Below are 10,670 nucleotides of genomic sequence, written 5' to 3' on the forward strand. Positions count from 1 at the left end.
TTCCTCAAAAAACTCAAGTTTGTGAGACATGATTTCCCATGCACAAAGTCTTGTTGACTATCCCTAATCAATCCTTGCCTTTCCAAATACTTGTACATCCTGTCCCTCAGGATTCCCTCCAACAACTTGCCCACCACCGATGTCAGGCTCACTGGTCTATAGTTCCCTGGCTTTCCTTACCACCTTTCTTAAACAGTGGCACCACGTTAACCAACCTCCAGTCTTCTGGCACCTCACTTGTGACTATCAATGATACAAATATCTCAGCAAGAGGCCCAGCAATCACTTCTCTAGCTTCCCACGGAGTTCTTGGGTACACCTGATCAGGTCCTGGGGATTTATCCACCTTTACCCATTTCAAGACATCCAGCACTTCCGCCTCTGTAATATAGACATTTTTCAGGATGTCACCATCCATATCCCTACAGTCTATATCTTCCATATCCTTTTCCACAGTAAATATTGATGCAAAATACTCATTTAGTATCTCCCCCATTTTCTCCGCTCCACACAAAGGCCGCCTTGCTGATCTTTGAGGGGCCTTATTCTCTCCTAGTAACCATTTTGTCCTTAATGTATTTGTAAAAACTCTTTGGATTCTCCTTAATTCTATTTGCCAAAGCCATCTCATGTCCCCTTTTTGCCTTTCTGATTTCTCTCTTAAGTATACTCTTACTTCCTTTATACTCTTCTTGAGGATTCACTTAATCTATCCTGTCTATACCTTACATATGCTTTCTTCTTTTTTCTAACCAAATGCTCAATTTCTTTAATCATCCAGCATTTCCTATACCTATTAGCCTTTCCTTTCACCCTAACAGGCATATACTTTCTCTGGATTCTCGTTATCTCATTTCTGAAGGCTTCCCATTTTTCAGCCGTCCCTTTACCTGCAAACATCTGCCCCCAAACAACTTTCGAGAGTTCTTGCCTAAAACCGTCAAAATTGGCCTCTATCCAATTTAGAACTTCAACTTTTTGATCTGGTCTATCCTTTTCCATCATTTTCTTAAATCTAATAGAATTATGGTCGCTGGCCCCAAAGAGCTCCCCCACTGACACCTCAGTCACCTGCCCTGCCTTATTTCCCAAGAGTAGGTCAAGTTTTGCACCTTCTGTAGTAGGTACATCCACACCGAAGTGGTGTCCTTCCTCATCTGTATGTAAAGATACTAGTGAGAGTGGGTCATGTCTTTCAAGTTCATTAGCTGCTGTTTTAGTGTGTTGGTGGGTTTGTGGGCTATCGTGACACCAAGAGATCTGAGTAGTCTGGCAGTCATTTCCGAGATGTATTTGATGTAGGGAAGTGTGGTAGGGTTTCTGTATATGTTTTGTCTACTTGTTTGGGTTTGTTGCTGAGAAATTGGTGGACTGTGTTCATTGGGTACCCGTTCTTTTTGAATACACTGTATAGGTGATTTTCCTCTGCTCTGCATAATTCCTCTATGCTGCAGTGTGTGGTGGCTGATTGAAATAATGTTCTAATGCAGCTTCATTTGTGGGTGTTGGGATAATTGCTTCTGTAGTTCAATATTTTGTCTGTATGTGTTGTTTTCCTGTAGATGCTGGTCTGATGTTCCCCATTAGCTGCACTACTGCGACATCTAGGAATGGTAGTTTGTTGTTGTTTTCCTCCTCTTTAGTGAATTGTATGCCAGTAAGGGTATTCTTGATGGTCTTGAAGCTTTCCTCTAGTTTGTTTTGTTTAGAGATGACAAAGATGTTATTCACGCAGCGGACCCAAAGTTTGGATTGGATGTTTGGCAGAGCTGTTTGTTCAAGTCTCTGCATTACTGCTTCTGCTAAGAACTCTGATATCGGAGATCCAATATCTTGTTTCATTGGTTTGTCTATAGGTTTTGTTGTTGAAGGTGAAGTGGGTAGTAAGGCATAGGTCGACAAGCTTGATGATGTTGTCCTTGCTGATGAAGTTGCTGGTGTTTGGTGTGTGTGTCTTTGGCTCCTCTAATAGAGTAGTTAGTGTTTCCTTGGCCACGTTGATGTTGATGGATGTGAACAGGGCTGTTACATCAAAGGAGACTGTTATTCCATCCTCTTCTATCTTGATGTCTTTGATGGTCTTCAGGAATTCTTAGGTGGAGTGGATGGCGTGCGTCTTCTGCAAAGTGTTTTAGTCTTTGGTGTAGCTCCTCGGCCAATCTGTAAGTTGGTTTTCCAGGTAATGAGACAATGGGTCGGTGGGGGGGGGGGGGGGGGGGGGGGGGGGCTCCTGGCTTGTGAATTTTGGGTAATCCGTAGAAGCATAGACACCAAATGGATCCATTTGGTATCATTTTTTGGAAGTTTTTTTTATTTATTTCTCCACATTTCTGAAGTTTTTTGAGCAGGGCTGTGATTTGGTTCTCTAGTTATGGGTGTAGATAGAAGAAGTTATCTCTCATTGTTTTAAATACACTCAATGACTTAGCCCCACATCTTCTGTGGCAATGAATTCTAACCTTTGGATGAAGAAATTCCTCTTCATCTCAGTTCTACAGGGTCTTCCTTTCACTCTGAGGCTGTGCTCTTTTTTGACACTTTGGGACGTAGATTACTGGATTCGTCTTATTAATTTATCGAGTATTACTTTTTTTAACTAATATTAATTTCTGTCTGTTCCTCATTCCCTTGGATCACTATTATTTCTTGGAGATTTCATGTATCTTCTTCAATGAAGACAAACACACTCACAAATTCATTGTTCTATTAAAATAAAAACAGAAAGTGCTAGAGAAACTCAGAGGTGTGGCAGCATATATTGATAAATCTATTGTTCTCTCTCTTGAATGTACTCAATGACTAAACTTTCAGTAGTTCGATAGATTGATGAATCCTACTGAATCACAACCATTTATGAATAAATCTTTCATTTCAGTTTTAGTTTATCTCCTTACCCCTCTAGAACCATAATCACCAGCCTGGGAAAACATCTGCCCAACATTTACTCTGTCAAGTCATTGAAAAATATTTGATCTATATATTTCCTGCTCTTTAAATCTTTGAAAACTTTGCCTGCAGAATTAGATTTTTAAAAATCCTTGCTACTTCAGTCTGCCAGTTGAAATAAACTTGAAAGTTATCATTATAATATTAGTGTTGATTAACTAATATCATAACATATCATTATAAAAGGTGGCGGCACGGTGGCTCAGTGGTTAGCACTGCTGCCTCACAGCGCCAGGGACCTGGGTTCAATTCCCGCCTCAGGCGACTGACTGTGTGGAGTTTGCACGTTCTCCCCATGTCTGCATGGGTTTCCTCCGGGTGCTCCGGTTTCCTCCCACAGTCCAAAGATGTGCGGGTCAGGTGAATTGACCATGCTAAATTGCCCGTAGTGTTAGGTAAGGGGTATATGTAGGGGTGTGGGTGGGTTGCACTTCAGTGGGTCGGTGTGGACTTGTTGGGCCGAAGGGCCTGTTTCCACACTGTAAGTAATCTAATCTAATCTATAGAGTGTTACCCATCAGTTCATGGTTTGATTGATGGGTCCAAGTGCATATTTGAACCCCCATGGGTCTTTATTCCCCAGGGCCAACTCAGGCCTCCTAACCCATCATCCTTTGCCCCTGCACCTTCCATGCAAATCACCCATTATCCACCATGAGCAATCCTCATGCTCACCCTGACCTATGCTGATATTAAATAAAGTTCTTGTGTAAATTGATGAAGTCACCATTTCCAAAAAAAAACTCTCATTGTTAAAAACCCATTCACTAGATTTATCTTCTTTAAAATGCTTAATTCCTTATAAAATGAATATTTAGGAATTAGGGAAGTCATGCACAATTCCACAACCTAGATGAATACATGTTCAGAAGAAGTTACCAGCTGCAGAAAGTTGAGCTATATGTTTCAGAACTCAAGTAGTGGCTGGAATCACTGTGATGCATCCGTGAAGTTGAAGGCTACATGGATAGCATGTTTAAGGAGATGGCAACGCTGCAAGTTAGGAGCATGCAAGGAAAAAAGGGAATGCTGACTGGCAGAGATATTAAGAGATTCTTCTTATTCATTTATGGGATTTGAGTGTCACTAACTGGGTAAAAAGTGAGGTCTGCAGATGCTGGAGATCAGAGCTGAAAATGTGTTGCTGGTTAAAGCACAGCAGGTTAGGCAGCATCCAAAGAACAGGAAATTCGACGTTTCGGGCCAGAGCCCTTCATCAGGAATGAGGAGAGTGTGCCAGGCAGGCTAAGATAAAAGGTAGGGAGGAGGGACTTGGGGGAGGGGCGATGGAGATGTGATAGGTGGAAGGAGGTCAAGGTGAGGGTGATAGGCCGGAGTGGGATGGGGGCGGAGAGGTCAGGAAGAAGATTGCAGGTTAGGAGGGCCGTGCTGAGTTGAGGGAACCGACTGAGACAAGGTGGGGGGAGGGGAAATGAGGAAACTGGAGAAATCTGAGTTCATTCCTTGTGGTTGGAGGGTTCCCAGGTGGAAGATGAGGCGCTCTTCCTCCAACCGTCGTGTTGTTATGTTCTGCCGATGGAGGAGTCCAAGAACCTGCATGTCCTCGGTGGAGTGGGAGGGAGAGTTAAAGTGTTGAGCCACGGGGTGGTTGGGTTGGTTGGTCCGGGCATCCCAGAGGTGTTCCCTGAAGCGTTCTGCAAGTAGGCGGCCTGTCTCCCCAATATAGAGGAGGCCACATCGGGTGCAGCGGATGCAATAGATGATGTGTGTGGAGGTGCAGGTGAATTTGTGGCAGATATGGAAGGATCCCTTGGGGCCTTGGAGGGAAGTAAGGGAGGAGGTGTGGGCGCACGTTTTACATTTCCTGCGGTTGCAGGGGAAAGTGCCGGGAGTAGAGGTTGGGTTGGTGGGGGGTGTGGACCTGACGAGGGAGTCATGAAGGGAGTGGTCTTTGCGGAACGCTGATATGGGAGGGGAGGGAAATATATCCCTGGTGGTGAGGTCCGTTTGGAGGTGGCGGAAATGACGGCGGATGATACGCTGTATACGGAGGTTGGTGGGGTGGTAGGTGAGAACCAGTGGGGTTCTGTCTTGGTGGCGGTTGGAGGAGCGGGGCTCAAGGGCGGAGGAGCGGGAAGTGAAGGAGATGTGGTGGAGGGCATCGTCGATCACATCTGGGGGGAATCTGCGGTCCTTGAAGAAGGAGGCCATCTGGGCTGTACGGTATTGGAACTGGTGCTCCTGGGAGCAGATGCGGCGGAGACAAAGGAATTGGGAATATGGGATGGCGTTTTTACAGGGGGGAGGGTGGGAGGAGGTGTAGTCCAGGTAGCTGTGGGAGTCAGTCGGTTTATAGTAGATGTCTGTGTTGAGTCGGTCGCCTGAGATAGAAATGGAAAGGTCTAGGAAGGGGAGGGAGGAGTCCGAGACAGTCCAGGTGAATTTGAGGTCGGGATGGAAGGTGTTTCTGAGACAGTCCATCTTCCGCAGCTACCCTGGCACCACCCCCCACCTTTTCCTCCACTACATCGATGACTGTATCGGCGCTGCCTCGTGCTCCCACGAGGAGGTTGAACAGTTCATCAACTTTACCAACACCTTCCATCCCGACCTCAAATTCACCTGGACTGTCTCGGACTCCTCCCTCCCCTTCCTAGACCTTTCCATTTCTATCTCGGGCGACCGACTCAACACAGACATCTACTATAAACCGACTGACTCCCACAGCTACCTGGACTACACCTCCTCCCACCCTGCCCCCTGTAAAAACGCCATCCCATATTCCCAATTCCTTCATCTCCGCCGCATCTGCTCCCAGGAGGACCAGTTCCAATACCGTACAGCCCAGATGGCCTCCTTCTTCAAGGACCGCAGATTCCCCCCAGATGTGATCGACGATGCCCTCCACCGCATCTCCTCCACTTCCCGCTCCTCCGCCCTTGAGCCCCGCTCCTCCAACCGCCACCAAGTCAGAACCCCACTGGTTCTCACCTACCACCCCACCAACCTCTGTATACAGCGTATCATCCGCCGTCATTTCCGCTACCTCCAAACGGACTCCACCACCAGGGATATATTTCCCTCCCCTCCCCATCAGCGTTCCGCAAAGACCACTCCCTTTGTGACTCCCTCGTCAGGTCCACACCCCCCACCAACCCAACCTCCACTCCCGGCACCTTCCCCTGCAACCGCAGGAAATGTAAAACTTGCACCCACACCTCCTCCCTTACTTCCCTCCAAGGCCTCAAGGGATCCTTCCATATCCGCCACAAATTCACCTGCACCTCCACACACATCATCTATTGCATCTGCTGCACCCGATGTGGCCTCCTCTATATTGGGGAGACGGGCCGCCTACTTGCAGAACGCTTCAGGGAACACCTCTGGGACGCCCGGACCAACCAACCCAACCACCCCGTGGCTCAACACTTTAACTCTCCCTCCCACTCCACCGAGGACATGCAGGTCTTTGGACTCCTCCATCGGCAGAACATAACAACACGACAGTTGGAGGAAGAGCGCCTCATCTTCCGCCTGGGAACCCTCCAACCACAAGGAATGAACTCAGATTTCTCCAGTTTCCTCATTTCCCCTCCCCCCACCTTGTCTCAGTCGGTTCCCTCAACTCAGCATGGCCCTCCTAACCTGCAATCTTCTTCCTAACCTCTCCGCCCCCACCCCACTCCAGCCTATCACCCTCACCTTGACCTCCTTCCACCTATCACATCTCCATCGCCCCTCCCCCAAATCCCTCCTCCCTACCTTTTATCTTAGCCTGCCTGGCACACTCTCCTCATTCCTGATGAAGGGCTCTGGCTCAAAACGTCGAATTTCCTGTTCCTTGGATGCTGTCACTAACTGGGTACCAGACAGATAGGACAGAAAACTCCCAAGTCTATCTTGCTCACTAAACCAGTTCTTCATTTTGGTGAGAGCAATGATTCCTTAGAGAAATGCCAAATTCATGGTCCCGTGAATGGCTCAGTGGGGACAGGGGGGAGTAGGGAAGAAGGGTGGAAGGGCAACAAAAGTAGGAGATTTGATCGTTAGTGCAACTGACAGGCATTTCTGCATCCATAGATGTGATTGCAGGATAATGTGTTGCCTTCATGGTACAATATTCAAGGACCTGCAGGACACTGTTTTGAGGGAGCATGAACATTGGTACCACAACCCCCTTGACTGATGGGTGCGTCTGTTGACTTCACTGCAGTGAAGAATTTCAGACAAGTTGCACTGTTCATTGCAGAAACCCATATGTTAACACTGATGGCAAGTGGTACAGGTGCTTGAGTGATATGACATGCTGGCTCACAACAACTGTACATGCCCTTGACTTAAGACTGCTGCAAAGCATTGGCACCTGCTGGGTTATCTGATGATGCCAGTTGCCAATGCAAGGCAAGGCCCAACAGGCCAGTGCAAGAAATGCATGCTGAGGGCAAGGAAGCAGTTCTGGTAGATGCCCTGATAAAATAGATATAATGAATTCTTTTCCCTGTGTGGTACGTATTCAATGCACTGATACACTGCTAATTGCCAATGTTCCCTCCTAGATCAGTCTGTCCTTGCAGTGTGGATACCAGGATAGTAGCAATGCCTCCCTGAAGGTGGAGTGCTGGTGTCTGTAGTGGAAGGGTTCATATGACTGATGCTTGATTATGCCTTGTTCTGCAGTCTGTCCATGGCTAACAAAGGTCTCCTGGAGCAAATGCTGAGTTAAACCCACCAAGAATCTTCTCTGATTTCCAAGTCAAGTTATCCCGAAAGCTAGCTTGTCTGATGAGTTTGGTGAAATTGCAACTTGTGTTGGGCTGTTAACAAGCTGTTGAGCACGCAATGATGAACATCAATTGGGAAGTCACTATTGGTTCACAAGAACCAGCCCTCAAAACAGCAAAAATAAAACACAAAAACGCAGCCCTCTTGATTCACATCCAGAAGCATCCATTCCTTCCACCACTGAAGCTCAATAGCAGCAGTATGTCCAATCTACAAAATCACTGCATCGATTCACCAAAATCCTTAGTCAGTAAATTCCAAATACTTTTATGCTGGGTGCTTTGGTTTCCTTCCACAACCCAAAGATATGCGGGGTAGGTATTTTGGCCATGTTAAATTTCCCCATAGTGTCCAGAAATGTGCATGTTAGATGGATTAGCTGTGATAAAATGAAGGGTTACAAGTATTGGGTGAGTGTCTGGGTCTGGATGAGATGTTCTGTAGGGATTTTATTATTCTATTGTACACCTCTCTGATAAGCCCAACTCTTCCCTTAGTCATTCTTTTGTTCTTAATATATAGAGAAAACACCTTTGGATTTTCTCCAACTTTACCAGCCCACATTTCTCCATGTCATCTCTTTGCTTTTCTAATTTCCTGTCTCGCTTCACATTTGTACTTTCTAAATCCCTCTAAGCTTCGTAAATAATTAACTTTTTTGAGGTTGCCATAAGTTTTTTTCTGCTTTATCTTGACCTGTATGCTTCAGGATAACCAGAGAACTCCAGACTTGTTAGTATCACATGTCTCCTTTGTGGGAACATGTCCACATTATGCTTGTGGAGTCTTATTTTTGAATGCCTCCTACTGATTTGTCACTGACTTTCCTTCAAGTTGTTGTAATCAGTCCATTGCAGGATCATCTTTTTGCAAATTCTGCAATTTAAAACTTTTACTCCCACTCTATTTATGTCCCTTTCCATAATGATGCTAAATCTAGCTAATTATGATCGTTACTTTCAATCTTGGGGCGGCATGGTGGCTCAGTGGTCAGCACTGCTGCCTCACAGCCCCAGGGTCAGTTCCAGCATTGGGTGATTGTCTGTGTGGAGTTTGCATATTCTCCCTGTGTCTGCGTGGGTTTCCTCCCAGAATCCAAAGATGTGTAAGTCAGGTGAATTGGCCATGCTAAATTGCCCATGATGTTAGGTGCGTTAGTCAGAGGTAAATGGGTCTAGGTGGGTTACTGTTCAGAGGGTCGGTGTGGACTGGTTGGGCTGAAGGGCCTGTTTCTGCACTGTAGGGATCCAGTCTAATCTAAAATAGTGCCCTCTCTTGGGTTTTTTACATGCTGCCTAAAAAAAGTTATTTTGAACATAGTTTGTGTCCTCTGTGTATCTCACACTGTTTGTATCCCAAATTCGATTGATTGATTGATTGATTGCTGTCATGTGTACTGAGATACAGTGAAGAGTGTTGTTTTGCATGATATACAGACAGATCGTATCGTACAAAGTACATCAGGGTCACAGAGTAAAGTGCAGAATGCAGTGTTACAGCCACAGAGAAAGTAGTGAGACAGAGAGAGATCAGAATAATCATTTGAGAGTCTGTTCAAATTCTGATAACAGTGGGAAAGAAGTAATTCATGAATATGATCATACGTATGTTCAAACTTTGATATCTTCTAACCAACAAAAGAGGGTTGAAGAGAGTATAATTGGGGTGTGAGAGGTCTTTGATTAAGTTGGTTGTTTTTGTAAGGCAGTGGGAAGTATAGATGTAATCAATGGAAGGCTGCTTTGCGTGATGGACTGGGCTGTGTTCACGACTCTCTGGAGTTTCTTGCGGTCTTGGAAGATCGGTTGACATACTGTGCTGTGATGCATCCATTAGGATACTTTTAATTGTGAATCTATAAAAACTGGAAAGGGTCCTTGTGGACATGTGTAATTTCCTTAGCCTCCTGAGGAAGGAGAGACATTGGTGTGTTTTCTTGACCTCGCGTTCATGCGGTAGAGCAAGTCAGATTGTTAGTGATCATCACTCCTAGGAGCTTGATGCTCTTGACCATCTGTACCTCAGCACCATTGATGTAGACAGGAGCGTGTTCTCCATTCCACATCCTGAAGTCAATGACCAGCTCTTTCATTCTGCTGCCATTGATGGAGAGATTGTTGTATTTGGAATTGGGTGGAATTTGGCCACAGTCATGAGTATAAGAGGGTTTTGAGAACGCAATCTTATGAGGCACCAGTGTTGAGGATTATGGTGGAAGAGGTGTTGTCATACATCCTTAATGATTGCTGTCTAGGAATTAGGATGTTGAGGGTCCACTTACAGAAGGGGAAGCCAAGACTCAGGTCACAGAGTATAGAGATAAGTTTGTTTGGAATTATGGTGTTGAAGGTGGAACTGTAGCCAATAAGTAGGAGCCTGATGTAGGTATCCTTGTTATCCCGATATCTGATACTGGGATAGATGAACTCTCCAACTATTAATGCCTTATTGTATTGACACGCCCCAGAAATTAGCCTGCATATTTGCTCCTCTAACTCTTTCCCCTTATCTGCGGGTCCATAGTATACACCTCGCAGTGTAGCTGTCTCTTTTTTTATTCTGACCTCAACTCATATGGCCTCATACAATACTTACATACAATACCTAATTTAGTACCATCCATCCTCACAACTGTGATTGAACTTTTAAAAAAGAATGTTACACCCCGACGTTCCTCATCTCCTTCTCTATCTTGCCTGAAAACTTCATATTCAGGTGCTACCTTTGTCCCTCTAAGTGAAGTTTCTGCTACAGCAATAACATCATGTTGCCATGTGTATATGTGTGACCTCAGCTCATGAACTTTATTCACTATAACTCCTTGTGTTTACACGTATATTTTTAGTACTGCCAGTTTTCTCTGCTGTATGTGTTTTTAACCTCTGTTCCTTGGTGTTTCAGAATTCCTTGTTAAGTTTCTGCCTCCTGTTTCCTTCTGAATTTGCCTTTAGGTTCTCATCCTTCATCAATCTAGTTTCAAT

The sequence above is a fragment of the Hemiscyllium ocellatum genome, chromosome 34, assembly GCF_020745735.1.
Source record: "Hemiscyllium ocellatum isolate sHemOce1 chromosome 34, sHemOce1.pat.X.cur, whole genome shotgun sequence".
Taxonomy (NCBI): domain Eukaryota; kingdom Metazoa; phylum Chordata; class Chondrichthyes; order Orectolobiformes; family Hemiscylliidae; genus Hemiscyllium; species Hemiscyllium ocellatum.